The 14,872-nt window shown below is 36.0% G+C and overlaps 1 non-coding gene across 1 annotated transcript; it reads right to left on the bottom strand.

Moving 5' to 3' along the window:
• Positions 1 to 1,255: 1,255 nt before the first annotated feature.
• On the bottom strand, positions 1,256 to 1,363 carry LOC130977437 (small nucleolar RNA R71). Its single transcript, XR_009085127.1, has one exon. It is a non-coding gene; the product is annotated as a small nucleolar RNA R71 (small nucleolar RNA).
• Between the last annotated feature and the right edge of the window lie 13,509 nt (positions 1,364 to 14,872).

Consider the following 14,872-nt stretch of genomic DNA (forward strand, 5'->3'; position numbering starts at 1 on the left):
TGCATTTTGGGCGTTAAACGCCAGAATGTGCACCATTCTGGGCGTTTAACGCCAGGATGGCTAAGGGGGAAGATTTTGTTTTCAAATCAATTTTTTTCAAGTTTTTCAAAATCAAATCTTTTTCAAATCATATCTTTTCAATCAAATATTTTCAAAATCAATTTCTTTCCTTTTTCAAAGATACTTACTAACAATTAATGATTTGATTGAACATTTTTTGCCTTTTCTGTTAAGGAAGGTTTTATGTTTGAATCATATCTTTTCTTGTTAGGCAAGTCATTAATTTTTAAAATCATATCTTTTCAAATTACTTTCAAATCATATCTTCTAAAATTGTTTTCAAATCATATCTTTTCAATCATATCTTCTCAATCACATCTTTTTCAAAATAAGTTTTCAATCAAATCTTTTTAATTTCTAATTTCAAATTCTTTTTCAAAAATCACTTGATTTCTTTTCCACTTTTATTTTCAAAAATCAATTAATGTTTTTCACATCTTTTTAATTAATTTTCGAAAATTCTTCTTCCCTTCTTTTCACATCCTTCTATTTATGGAGTATCACTCCTTCTTAATGCACAATTCGAACTCTATCTGATCAAGTTCGAATTTTCCTTCTTCTTTCTTCTATTTTTCTTTTCCTCTGACACCTCAAGGAATCTCTATACTGTGACATAGAGGATTCCATATTTTCTTGTTCTCTTCTCTTTCATATGAGCAGGAACCAAGACAAAGGCATTCTTGTTGAAGCTGACCCTGAACCCGAAAGGACCTTGAAGAGAAAGCTAAGAGAAGCCAAAGCACAACTCTCTTTAGAGGACCTGACCGAATTCTTCAAGGAAGAAGAACACATGGCAGCCGAAAACAACAACAATGCCAACAATGCAAGGAAGGTGCTGGGTGACTTTACTGCACCTACTCCCGATTTCTATGGGAGAAGCATCTCTATCCCTGCCATTGGAGCAAACAACTTTGAGCTTAAGCCTCAATTAGTTTCTCTAATGCAACAGAATTGCAAGTTCCATGGACTTCCATTGGAAGATCCTCATCAGTTCTTAGCTGAATTCTTGCAAATCTATGACACAGTCAAGACCAATGGGGTAGACCCTGAGGTCTATAGACTGATGCTATTCCCTTTTGCTGTAAGAGACAGAGCTAGGATATGGTTGGACTCTCAACCTAAAGAAAGCCTGGACTCATGGGAAAAGCTAGTCAATGCCTTCTTGGCAAAGTTCTTTCCACCTCAAAGATGGAGTAAGCTTAGAGTGGAAGTCCAAACCTTCAGACAGAAGGATGGAGAATCCCTCTATGAAGCTTGGGAAAGATACAAACAATTAATCAGAAAATGTCCTTCAGACATGCTTTTCTGAATGGAGCATCATAGGTATTTTTCTATGATGGTCTCTCTGAACTATCCAAGATGTCTTTGGATAGCTCTGCTGGAGGATCTCTTCATCTGAAGAAGACGCCTACAGAGGCTCAAGAGCTCATTGAAATGGTTGCAAATAACCAATTCATGTACACTTCTGAAAGGAATCCTGTGAACAATGGGACTAGTCAGAAGAAAGGAGTTCTTGAGATTGACACTCTGAATGCCATATTGGCTCAGAATAAAATATTGACTCAACAAGTCAATTTGATTTCTCAAAGTCTGTCTGGAATGCAAAATGCACCAAGCAGTACTAAGGATGCTTCATCTGAGGAAGAAGCTTATGATCCTGAGAACCCTTCAATGGAAGAGGTGAATTACCTAGGAGAACCCTACGGAAACACCTATAATTCTTCATGGAGAAATCACCCAAATCTCTCATGGAAGAATCAAGAGAAACCTCAACAAGGTTTCAATAATAATGGTGGAAGAAACAGGTTTAACAATGGCAAACCTTTTCCATCATCTTCTCAGCAACAGACAGAGAATCCTAAGCAGAACCCCTCTGACTTGGCAACCATGGTCTCTGATCTAATCAAAACCACTCAAAGTTTCATGAATGAAACAAGGTCCTCCATTAGAAATTTGGAGGCACAAGTGGGACAGCTGAGTAAGAAAGTTACTGAACTCCCTCCAAGTACTCTCCCAAGCAATACAGAAGAAAATCCAAAAGGAGAGTGCAAATCCATAAACATGGCCGAATTTGGAGAGGAAAGAGAGGAAGTGGACGCCACTGAGGAAGGCCTCAATGGGCGTGCACTGACCTCCACTGAGTTCCCCAATGAGGAACCTTGGGAATCTGAGGCTCAAAATGAGACCATAGAGATTCCATTGGACTTACTTCTGCCTTTCATGAGCTCTTATGAGTATTATTCCTCTGAAGAGGATGAGTATGTCACTGAAGAGCAAGTTGCTAAATACCTTGGAGCAATCATGAAGCTAAATGACAAGTTATTTGGAAATGAGACTTGGGAGGATGAACCTCCTTTGCTCACCAAAGAACTGGATGACTTGTCTAGGCAGAAACTACCTCAAAAGAGACAAGACCCTGGGAAGTTTTCCATACCTTGTACCATAGGCACCATGACCTTCAAGAAGGCTCTGTGTGACTTAGGGTCAAGTGTAAACCTCATGCCTCTCTCTGTAATGGAGAAGCTAGGAATCTTTGAGGTACAAGCTGCAAAAATCTCACTAGAGATGGCAGACAACTCAAGAAAACAAGCTTATGGACTTGTAGAGAATGTTTTGGTTAAGATTGAGGACCATTACATCCCTACTGATTTCATAGTCCTAAAGACTGGGAAGTGCATGGATGAAACCATCATCCTTGGCAGACCTTTCCTAGCCACAGCAAAAGCTGTGATTGATGTTGATAGAGGTGAAATGATCATTCAAGTGAATGAAGAATCCTTTGTGTTTAAGGCTCAAGGATACCCCTCTGTCACCATGGAGAAGAAGCATGAAGAGCTTCTCTCAAATCAGAGACAAGCAGAGCCCCCACAGTCAAACTCTAAGTTTGGTGTTGGGAGGCCACAACCAAACTCTAAGTTTGGTGTTGAACCCCCACATTCAAACTCTAAGTTTGGTGTTGGGAGGTTCCAACATTGCTCTGAGTATCTGTGAGGCTCATTGAGAGCCCTCTGTCAAGCTGCTGACATTAAAGAAGCGCTTGTTGGGAGGCAACCCAATGTTATATTTTATATATTTTTCTTTGTTACTTTTGTTATTTTGTAGGTTGATGATCATGAGAAGTCACAAAATCAAAAGAAAAAGCAAAAACAGAATGAAAAACAGGAAGAAAAACAGCACACCCTAGAGGAAGATGCTGCTGGCGTTTAAACGCCAGTAAGCCTAGCAGTTGGGCGTTTAACGCCCAGTCTGGCACCATTCTGGGCGTTTAACGCCAGAAAGGGGCACCAGACTGGCGTTAAACGCCAGAAAAGGGCTAAAACCTGGCGTTAAACGCCAGGAATGGGCACCAGCCCGGCGTTTAACGCCAGAAATGGCTCAAAACGTGATTTTTGATGCCTTTTGGTGCAGGGATGACTTTTCCTTGACACCACAGGATCTGTGGACCCCACAGGATCCCCACCAACCCCACCACCACTCTCTCTTCTTCCCCCATTCACCAATCACCTTAACACCTCTTCCCCAAAAACCCTTCACCTATCAAATCCTATCTTTCTCTTCACCACTCCCATCCATCCCTCATAAAACCCCACCTACCCCACCATTCAAATTCAAACCACTTTCTCACCCAAACCCACCCTCAAATGGCCGAACATCCCTCTCCCCCTCTCCTATATAAACCCTTCTTCACTCCTTCATTTTCACACAACCTAAACCCCTTCTCTTCCCCCCTTTGGCCGAATTCAAAGCCATTCCCTTTCTCCTCATTTCTTCTTCTTCTACTCTCTTCTTTCTTCTTTTGCTCGAGGACGAGCAAACATTTTAAGTTTGGTGTGGTAAAAGCGTTGCTTTTTCGTTTTTCCATAACCATTATGGCATCCAAGGCCGGAGAAACCTCTAGAAAGAGGAAAGGGAAGGCAAAAGCTTCCACATCCGAGTCATGGAAGATGGATAGATTCATCTCAAGGGTGCATCAAGACCACTTCTATGAAGTTGTGGCCTTGAAGAAGGTGATCCCCGAGGTCCCCTTTTCACTCAAAAAGGGTGAATATCCGGAGATCCGACATGAGATTCAAAGAAGAGGTTGGGAAGTTCTTGCCAACCCCATTCAACAAGTCGGAATCTTGATGGTTCAAGAGTTCTATGCCAATGCATGGATCACCAAGAACCATGATCAAAGTGTGAACCCGGATCCAAAGAATTATCTCACTATGGTTCGGGGGAAATACTTGGATTTTAGTCCGGAAAGTGTGAGGGTGGCGTTCAACTTGCCTATGATGCAAGGAGATGAACATCCTTACACAAGAAGGGTCAACTTTGATCAAAGGTTGGACCAAGTCCTCACAGTCATATGTGAAGAGGGCGCACAATGGAAGAGAGATTCAAGAGGCAAGCCGGTTCAATTGAGAAGGCATGACCTCAAACCCGTGGCTAGAGGATGGTTGGAGTTTATCCAACGCTCAATCATTCCCACTAGCAACCGGTCCGAAGTTACTTTAGACCGGGCCATCATGATCCATAGCATCATGATTGGAGAAGAAGTGGAAGTTCATGAGGTCATAGCCCAAGAACTCTACAAGGTGGCGGATAAGTCCTCTACCTTAGCAAGGTTAGCCTTTCCTCACCTCATTTGTCACCTCTGTTATTCAGTTGGAGTTGACATAGAGGGAGACATCACCATTGATGAGGATAAGCCCATTACCAAGAAAAGGATGGAGCACACAAGAGACCCATCTCATCATGAGATCCCTGAGATACCTCAAGGGATGCACTTTCCTCCACAAGACTATTGGGAGCAACTAAACACCTCCCTAGGAGAGTTGAGTTCCAACATGGGACAACTAAGGGTGGAGCATCAAGAACACTCCATTCTCCTCCATGAAATTAGAGAAGATCAAAGAATCATGAGAGAGGAGCAACAAAGACAAGGAAGAGACATTGAGGAGCTCAAACACTCCATAGGACCTTCAAGAGGAAGGAAGAGCCGCCATCACTGAGGTGGACCCGTTCCTTGATTTCCTTGTTATTTATTCTTCTGTTTTTCGAATTTTAGTGCTTTATGTTATCCATGTTTGTGTCTTATGATCATTAGTGTCTTAGTGTCTATGCCTTAAAGTTATGAATGTCCTATGAATCCATCACCTCTCTTAAACAAAAACGTGCTTAATTAAAAAGGGAAGGATTGCATGAATTTTGAATTTTATAACAGTTTAATTATTTTGATGTGGTGGCAACACTTTTGTTCTCTGAATGTATGCTTGAACAGTGCATATGTCTTTTGAATTTGTGGTTCATGAATGTTGGCTCTTGAAAGAATGATGAAAAAGGAGACATGTTACTGAGGATCTGAAAAATCATAAAAATGATTCTTGAAGCAAGAAAAAGCAGTGAATACAAAAAAAAAAAAAAGAGAAGCAAAAAAAAATCGAAAAAAGAGAGAAAAGAAAAAAAAGAAAGAAATAAAGTTGTGATCCAAGGCAATAAGAGTGTGCTTAAGAACCCTGGACACCTCTAATTGGGGACTTTAGCAAAGCTGAGTCACAATCTAAACAGGTTCACCCAATTATGTGTCTGTGGCATGTATGTATCCGGTGGTAATACTGGAAGACAGAGTGCTTTGGGCCACAGCCAAGACTCAATAAAGTAGCTGTGTTCAAGAATCATCATACTTAACTAGGAGAATCAATAACACTATCTGGATTCTGAGTTCCTAAATAAGCCAATCATTCTGAATTTCAAAGGATAGAGTGAGATGCCAAAACTATTCAGAGACAAAAAGCTAAAAGCCCCGCTCATCTAATTAATACTGATCTTCATAGATGTTTTTGGAGTTCATTGCATATTCTCTTCTTTTTATCTTATTTGATCTTAAGTTGCTTGGGGACAAGCAACAATTTAAGTTTGGTGTTGTGATGAGCGGATAATTTGTATGCTTTTTGACATTGTTTTTAGTATGTTTTTGGTAGTTTTAATTGAGTTACTAGTATATTTTTATTAGTTTTTAGTTAAAATTCACTTTTCTGGACTTTACTATGAGTTTGTGTGTTTTTCTGTGATTTCAGGTATTTTCTGGCTGAAATTGAGGGACCTGAGCAAAAATCTGATTCAGAGACTGAAAAGGACTGCAGATGCTGTTGGATTCTGACCTCCCTGCACTCGAAGTGGATTTTCTGGAGCTACAGAAGCCCAATTGGCGCGCTCTCAACGGCGTTGGAAAGTAGACATCCTGGGCTTTCCAGCAATATATGATAGTCCATACTTTGCCCAAGATTTGATGGCCCAAACCGGCGTTCAAAGTCACCTACAGAAATTCCAGCGTTAAACGCCGGAACTGGCACCTAATTGGGAGTTAAACGCCCAAACTGGCATAAAAGCTGGCGTTTAACTCCAAGACAAGTCTCTACACGAAAATGCTTCATTGCTCAGCCCAAGCACACACCAAGTGGGCCCGGAAGTGGATTTTTATGTCATTTACTCATCTTTGTACACCTTAGGCTACTAGTTTTCTATAAGTAGGACCTTTTACTATTGTGTTAGTGGCGAATCTTGGTAGCTATTTTCTAATTTTATGCTATCATAGATCATTGGGAGGCTGGCCATTCGGCCATGCCTAGACCTTGTTCTTATGTATTTTCAACGGTGGAGTTTCTACACACCATAGATTAAGGTGTGGAGCTCTGCTGTACCTCGAGTATTAATGCAATTACTATTGTTCTTCTATTCAATTTCGCTTGTTCTTTGTCCAAGATATCACTTGTTCTTCAACTTGATGAATGTGATGATCCGTGACACTCATCATCATTCTCACCTATGAACAAGGTGACTAACAACCATTCTTGTTCTACAAGCATTCGAGGCTTAGTGAATATCTCTTGGATTTCTGATTGCACGATGCATGGTTGATCGCCTGACAACCGAGTGCTCGCCTGACAAACGAGCCAGCCATTCCGTGAGATCAGAGTCTTCGTGGTATAGGCAAGAACTGATGGCGGCATTCAAGAGAATCCGGAAGGTTTAACCTTGTCTGTGGTATTCTGAGTAGGATTCAATGATTGAATGACTGTGACGTGCTTCAAACTCCTAGCAGGCTAGGGCGTTAGTGACAGACGCAAAAGAATCAATGGATTCTATTCCGGCCTGAACGAGAACCGACAGATGATTAGCCTATGCTGTGACAGAGCATCAGGGACGTATTTTCACTGAGAGGATGGGAGGTAGCTGCTGACAACAGTGAAACCCTACACGAGCTTGCCATGGAAAGGAGTAAGAAGGATTGGATGAAGGCAGTAGGAAAGCAGAGAGACGGAAGGGAAGGCATCTTCATACACTTGTCTGAAGCTCTTACACCAATGATATACATAAGTATCTCTATCTTTATCTTTATGCTTTATTCATCATCCATACCATTTGAGTCTGCCTGACTGAGATTTACAAGGTGACCATAGCTTGCTTCATACCACCAATCTCCGTGGGATCGACCCTTACTCGCGTAAGGTTTATTACTTGGACGACCCAGTGCACTTGCTGGTTAGTTGTGCGAAGTTGTGTTTATGCCATGGTATTGAGTACCAAGTCTTTGGAGCCATTACTAGGAATTGTTGTGTGAAAAGTATTGATCACAATTTCGTGCACCACTATGTTTCTTTGATATTTTGGAGTCTATAGTATATTCTCTTCTTTTTATCCTATTTTGATTTTCAGTTGCTTGGGGACAAGCAACAATTTAAGTTTGGTGTTGTGATGAGCGGATAATTTGTACACTTTTTGGCATTGTTTTTAGTATGTTTTTAGTATCTTTTAGTTAGTTTTTACTATATTTTTATTAGTTTTTAGTTAAAATTCACTTTTCTGGACTTTACTATGAGTTTGTGTATTTTTCTGTGATTTCAGGTATTTTCTGACTGAAATTGAAGGTTCTGAGCAAAAATCTGATCCAGAGACTGAAAAGGACTGCAGATGCTGTTGGATTCTGACCTCCCTGCACTCGAAGTGGATTTTCTGGAGCTACAGAAGCCCAATTGGCGCGCTCTCAATGGCATTGGAAAGTAGACATCCTGGGCTTTCCAGCAATATATGATAGTCCATACTTTGCCCAAGATTTGATGGCCCAAACCGGCGTAGCAATTCGGCCTCAGAAATTCCAGCGTTAAACGCCGGAACTGGCATAAAACTTGGAGTTAAACGCCCAAACTGGCATGAAAGCTGGCGTTTAACTCTAGAAAAGGTCTCTACACGAAAATGCTTCATTGTTCAGCCCAAGCACACACCAAGTGGGCCCGGAAGTGGATTTTTCTGTCATTTACTCATTTCTGTAAACCTTAGGATACTAGTTTACTATTAATAGGATCTTTTGACATTGTATCCGTACCTGGTGATCTCATGACATTTTTACACGTTTCTTTGTGTACCTTCCACGGCATGAGTCTCTAAACCCCATGGTTGGGGGTGAGGAGCTCTGCTGTGTCTTGATGGATTAATGCAATTACTACTGTTTCTTATTCAATCATGCTTGCTTCCATTCTAAGATATCACTTGCTCTTAACCCGGATGAATGTGATGATCCGTGACACTCATCATCATTCTCAACTATGAACGTGTGCCTGACAACCACCTCCGTTCTATTTTAGATTAAGTAGATATCTCTTGGGTTCTTTAATCGGAATCTTCGTGGTATAAGCTAGAACTGATGGCGGCATTCAAGAGAATCCGGAAGGTCTAAACCTTGTCTGTGGTATTCTGAGTAGGATTCAATGACTGAATGACTGTGACATGCTTCAAACTCCTGAAGGCGGGGCGTTAGTGACAGACACAAAAGAATCACTGGATTCTATTCCGGCCCGAACGAGAACCGACAGATGATTAGCCATGCTGTGACAGAGCATCGGGACGTATTTTCACTGAGAGGATGGGAGGTAGCCACTGACAACGGTGAAACCCTACATACAGCTTGCCATGGAAGGAGCCTTGCGTGTTTGATGAAGAAGACAGTAGGAAAGCAGAGATTCAGAAGATGGAGCATCTCCGAAACCTCAACCTATTCTCCATTACTGCTGAACAAGTAACTATTTTATGTTCTTTTGCTTTTTACAATCAATCCTGATAATTTCTGATACCCTGACTAAAATTTACAAGATAACCATAGCTTGCTTCAAGCCGACAATCTCCGTGGGATCGACCCTTGCTCACGCAAGGTATTACTTGGACGACCCAGTGCACTTGCTGGTTAGTTGTGTGGGATTGCAAAAGTGTTATTGCAATTTCGTGCACCAATGAGCAAAAGAAAATGAAGGTCAAAGAATAAAGGTTGTACGAGAAGGGAGAATGCAAGAGAAGTTGAGAGATTAAAGATTCGAGAAAGTTGAACAAAGATGGAAGTGTTGATTTTAAAGGAAGTTTTGGTTTAGCTGTTATTGCAGAGGAAATTCAAAGAGAAAGGAGGTAACTTTGCAAAGAAGGCGAAATGGTGGAGAGAGAAAGTGTGAATCGTGGGAGATGTGTCAAACGGGTCGGAATTAATGGAGAAGATAAATGATAATTATTATTGGTTAAGGAGACTAACGACTGGATTAGGATTAAGTGTTTCATCTTCCAAGAAATGACTTCGAAGGCAAAACGTTAATCCTAGAGGGGCAATTTGTTAGTCGAAATAATTATTTTCGAAAGGGTAAGCTGATTCAAAATGCTGGTGAAGGGTCAGGAAGGAAGTAGAGGCCGAAAAAAAGCACGTACAAGCATTAATCGGAAGTTATTTGACATGGACTCAATTTAGACACTTTGACAAATCAAACAAGTACTTGAGTGAAGAATCGAATAGTTTTTCGAATGGAGAATCGAGCAGTTACACGAGTAGAGAAGTCGAAGGCTTTCTCTGAGTAAAGAATTTATTGGGAACGTTTGTGGGTAAAAGAGCGGGAACAGTTACCTAAGAATTCGTATACAAGGCAGTGTCATGTAATTAATAGTCAGTTAAGGAAGTGGGTTATAAATATTAGTAAGTTTTAGGAAATGAGGGTTGGAACTTCTTTTCAGAACTACACTCAAGCACACTCATATCCCAGCGAATTTCTGAGTCTGCATTCGAGTTCAATTTTTGTAGAGTTTCTTCCATTATCTTTACCTTTCATTTACAATTCTTGAAAATCTTTATTTTTTAGGCAAATTTATCTTTTAATCATTGTTTAAATTCCATGATCAATTTACATTTCAATACCTTTAATTTCCATGTCTAAAGTCCTTTGATCCCATCGAAAGCATCTTTATCGCTTTCTTTAAATTTCAATGCAAACCTTTTTTATTCCAGTCAAATTTACTTTTTGAATCCTTTATTTTACACTTCTTTTACCCCTTTTGCGCTTTTTGAACTTATTTTCTATCTTAATACTCGTCTAATTCGAGAACCTTTGATGCACTTATAAAAAACTGATACCTGCAAAAGAGCAGTTAGTTTCGCTCCCAAACCATTAAAATCAAACCATCATCAATTTGTTAAAAAACGACAAAATACGTAGATGGATATATCATATATGGCACACTATAATTAGTAAGAGATATTTTGTAGTATAATTAATATATAACACGGTAATTAAAAATTCTAAATTTAAAATTTGAGTGAATATTAACATTTTTTAATTGGATAGTTGGATTAAGAAAAAATTCAAAATGATATTATTAAAATACGTTAATATAGCTGTTTTAAGATATTAGTAATTAACTGTATGTTCAAATAATATTAATATCTCATTCAATTTAAATAATAACAAAGTATATTAATTTTTATTTTTTAAATCGGTCTAAATCAAATTATTAATATTTTTTTATTATTTTAACAAATTATATTTGTATGTATGCCTATAAAAATTATGTTTTTATATTTTTAAATATCTATATCTCGTTTACAGTTTAAAATGTATGTCTTGTAAATAAAATATACTTATAATAATTATTTTATTTACATTGTAAATAAAATAAGTAATAAGATATAAATTCATAAATTATATCCAAATTATCTATATTAATAACTAAAACATTTAAATTATTTATTTAAAAGAATCTATTATTAATTTTTTATTACTATTTTATAATTACAAATTATTAATTCAATATTCATGTCACCAAATAATCGATTTATTTATTTAAATTTTTGTACTGATTGACCGTAAAGTAGATAACATTCAATCGACAACTATCATAGTGAATAAAAATGAATAAAAAAAGTATCATTTAGACATCTCGTAAAAGAGAAAATTATTATTTTTTATTTATTTTTATTCACTATGATTAGTTGTCGATTAAATGTTATTTACTTTAAAGTCAATTAGTACAAAAATTTAAATAAATAAATCGATTATTTGGTGACTTGAATATTGAATTAATAATTTGTAATTATAAAGTAGTAATGAAAAATTAATAACGGATTCTTTTATCCTAATTAGCCGATAAATCTTACGAACACTTACTTTAATATCAGAGTATCTTTGTAGGTGACCTCATCCATCGACTCACTGACAATCTGAGCAACGCCTTCTCTAATGGAGCTCACACCCAAGTCCAAATTCTCCTCCTTTCAATCCGTTGCTCACGATACATCCTTCATCTAATCTACCTTTTCAACTAGCAACTGAACATAAATATATATTATTTAATTTATTTTTAATATATATTTTATATATATTTAACATATATTCTATATATAATCACTAATTTAATAATTAATTTTTATTTATATAATCAACATGATTGATAGGAATATAACAATATTAAGTATGTGAGTAGGGCTGGCAATTCATACTCTACCCGCGGGTATCCAATCCGGTCCAATCCGTTCGGGTAGGGTAGGGTACGGTCCGGGTATGCTTGCGGGTAGGGTATGGTACGGGTTTAGGGTGTACCCTACCCTACCCTACCCGCACCTCATATATAACACATATTTTATAAAAATCTCTCTATATAGTGAAGGAAGTGAGACTTGAACCCACAACCTTTCTTATGTAATGACTTATAATAAATGAATAACCACTAAACTAATTAGTTAATTTAGTAATTTAGAGCATTAATTTTTTATTTTTTATGTTATTAATACGTATAAAATTCGAAATAATTGAATTTTATATTTACTTTGAAGAAATTTGATATTTCTGCGGATAGGGTAGGGTTTAAAATTTTAGGGTGCGGGTAGGGTTAGGATTGAGAGATTCTCAACCCGCGGGTAGGATAGAGTAGAATTTTAATGAAATTTTCAACCCGCGGATAGGATTAGGACTCTACCCTACCCATTGCCAGCCTATATGTGAGTTTGATGGTATCTGTCATTATTGTTGATTCATATGGGTAAACAAATTCGAATACATAGTCAAAATAAAGGCTTGTGATTTTGAAATATACGGAGGGCTTTATTCCCTTTTTTTCTTTTTTTGGATGTTCAAATTATATTTTTTTTTATTAAAGCAACTAACTAGATAGAAAAAGTTTACTATCCTAAAATGATAAATACTATTATTTTTATAAGTGACCATTTGAAATCCTAAATTTGTAAAGTTTCATTTGTCTATATGAATCAATGTTCAAACTATATGATAAATAATTAAATTCTCAATTTATTAATAACATTGCTGTTTTGTTAAGTTAATTTCTTTTTAAAAATATAAATTATGGAATTAAATTAGTTATCAAAAAAGTAAGTACATTGATTTCTTAACCAAATATCTCAATAAGGTAAATTCTTGACAATAGAAAAAAAATATATCGTCAAAATAAAAGAAACTATGAGTAAAATTCATAATTTAATAACTAAACGGTAATCAAATTGGAGACTTGCTAATTCTATACTAATAAACCAAGTGCAAATGGCACCCAACAACCTTGGAGCAGCTCATTGTTGTGTACGGCTCCTAAATTCCAATTCAATCCACAACCAAACATCTAAAAAATTGTCTTAAAAAAATTAGCTCGCTAACGTATAGGATGACGATGTAAAGACTAAAAATTCAAAGAACGAAACTAAAAAAACAAAGTTAATTAATTGCATATTAGCTTGTAATTAATTAATTAGCCCCGGAACAAAATAAAAGATTAATCATCACTTTACTTTACTTTAGCTTTATTTATTGGGTTCTGTTAATAAATAATGTAATACGGCCAGAGACGAAAGCAATAAAATTTAAAAGTTTTATGTTAATTAAAAAATTGAAGACAATTAAATCATTTTCAATATATAGTAAATATATTTTTTTTTCTTTTCTAGTATTTTTAACTAATAATATCCCTTGAGCATGATTAGCAAAATCCATATTTATTACATATTCTTTCTATTTTATTTTTCGCTATTTCTTTTCAGGGAGGTTGAGTTTGATTCAATCCATCATCAAAGCAAAGTGCACTATTATAATTAAGTTATAACCCTCACACTTAAAACTCCTAATCATTCCTTAAACCATGTTAGTGTAACCTCATTGGTAGTTCAATTTTGGTGGCCATTGGCTCGTTAACTTTAGCAGCCATGATCAAACTTTGTGTCTTGGAGAGTCGAAAGGGCTATTTTTTTATATATTATTCATTTTTATTTTTTCGTTTCAACTGTGCCCAAAAGCTATCTCTGATCATCAGTATCAGTCAACAGTAGTTGTATACCAATGAAATGCAAAGATTTCTTGCATTGGGTTGTGGACTTTGCCTAATTTTATGTTTGTTAATTTATTTATTTTTGCAAAGTAAAGAAAATATTAAAATGACTTTATGTGCAACTCGAATGGATATTGAGCTGTAGCATTAGTAGACCACTATTATTTATATATTATATTATATAGTTGCACTTACCATTATTATTTTATAAAATGACATTTAAATTTTGTGTTTATATCGGGGACCAAACTAAATAACTAACTGTCAAATGTCATTTTATAATAAGTGCTTAATTAGAGTATTAATTAACCAGTACTATACGACTACACAAGAATTTGTTATTATTATTTTTCATTTTATAATAATTATCAATTTTGGGATATATTAGTGTTATACATTTATAAATCAAGTATTTATTTAGACAATGGTTTGCATTATGTTGTGGCCTGATGATAAGTACTCTAAAACATATAAAATATAAAAATATTGATATAGGAACGGTTTTTTTTTTTAATGGGTCTTTATTTTTATTGTCTTTAGTCTTGTAGTATATATACTAGTACTACTATGCAAAAAGTTGAATAAATTATCTCGAAACAAAATATTATATATACTGATGTATATATTAAAAGAATAACTAGTAATTAATTTATCTATTAGTGAATCCGTATATATTTTTATTTATTAAATATGTATAGTAGCAATAACAAATATTAGATTAATTAAAATGATGAACACCTTCGATTCAAATTTTAAAAAAAGCAAAATATATTTTTTATGGACTATATATGATAAAAAAAATTTCAAAAACTAAATTATGTACCAAATTAAACCTTTCACATATCCTTATGATATATAATAGATAGATCTAGATTTATTTATTTTTTAAAATGATTTTGTGTCCCTTACTTTTTCAATGTTTTGCTCTCATGACTTAAATATACAATTTTATCCAAATTAACCATCATTTTAAAACTAGAAACATTATTCAAAAGCCGACCAGTTTGGTATCAAAAATTCACATGTGACATGTCATGTAGAACAAGAATAAGACACAATCACTCTCAACTTTAATAAACTTTCATGTGTCATATTAAACTGCTTACACATGTATGCACTTAATCTTATATATAATGGGATTCGATCTCACCTCGATTCTCATTCTATTATATACTCAAAAAACCTTCATCAAAAGAGA

Source organism: Arachis stenosperma, chromosome 4, assembly GCF_014773155.1.
Source record: "Arachis stenosperma cultivar V10309 chromosome 4, arast.V10309.gnm1.PFL2, whole genome shotgun sequence".
Lineage (NCBI taxonomy): Eukaryota > Viridiplantae > Streptophyta > Magnoliopsida > Fabales > Fabaceae > Arachis > Arachis stenosperma.